Genomic DNA, 580 nt, shown 5'->3' with positions numbered 1-580 from the left:
ACATTTCCTCTTCCAACTAAAGTAGTGGTTATTTAATTCTCCTTCAAAACATTATACAAAACATTATCACAAAATTGCGTTAACTTGCTCAATTTAAGTGTTTCCACAAAAAATTAAAGAATTAACCGTATAAAATGAAAAAATTAATTTAAATAAAAAAATTTTTCATGTAAAAACACTTGGCGCTGCTAGATAGAGTAAGGACAGTTATATTTAAAAGGAATAATAAAACTAATAATAAACTCTCTTTCATAATGCATGTCTTACAAATCTAAATTTATTTTTCTTTGATTTAAACTTAATATCATTTACAACGATCATCATAATTTACACGACTCTATAACTCAATCATATATACACATGCCAGATATTTTAACTCTCATTGGGGATGGTTTTTATTTTTCTTATTTTTTGAAACATTCACATTTTTTAATATGATTCTGACTTTTTTTATTAATAAGCTTTTTATTTATATTATTTTTCTATGTATTATATTTTTATCCTTCTTATTTACATTCATGTTTTACTACTATACTACCATGTTATTATTATACATCGAGATCTGGCAGCGCCAAGTGTT

This window comes from Trachymyrmex cornetzi, unplaced genomic scaffold (assembly GCF_001594075.2).
Source record: "Trachymyrmex cornetzi isolate Tcor2-1 unplaced genomic scaffold, Tcor1.1 scaffold575, whole genome shotgun sequence".
Taxonomy (NCBI): domain Eukaryota; kingdom Metazoa; phylum Arthropoda; class Insecta; order Hymenoptera; family Formicidae; genus Trachymyrmex; species Trachymyrmex cornetzi.
Note: the sequence above shows the minus strand (reverse complement) of the source record.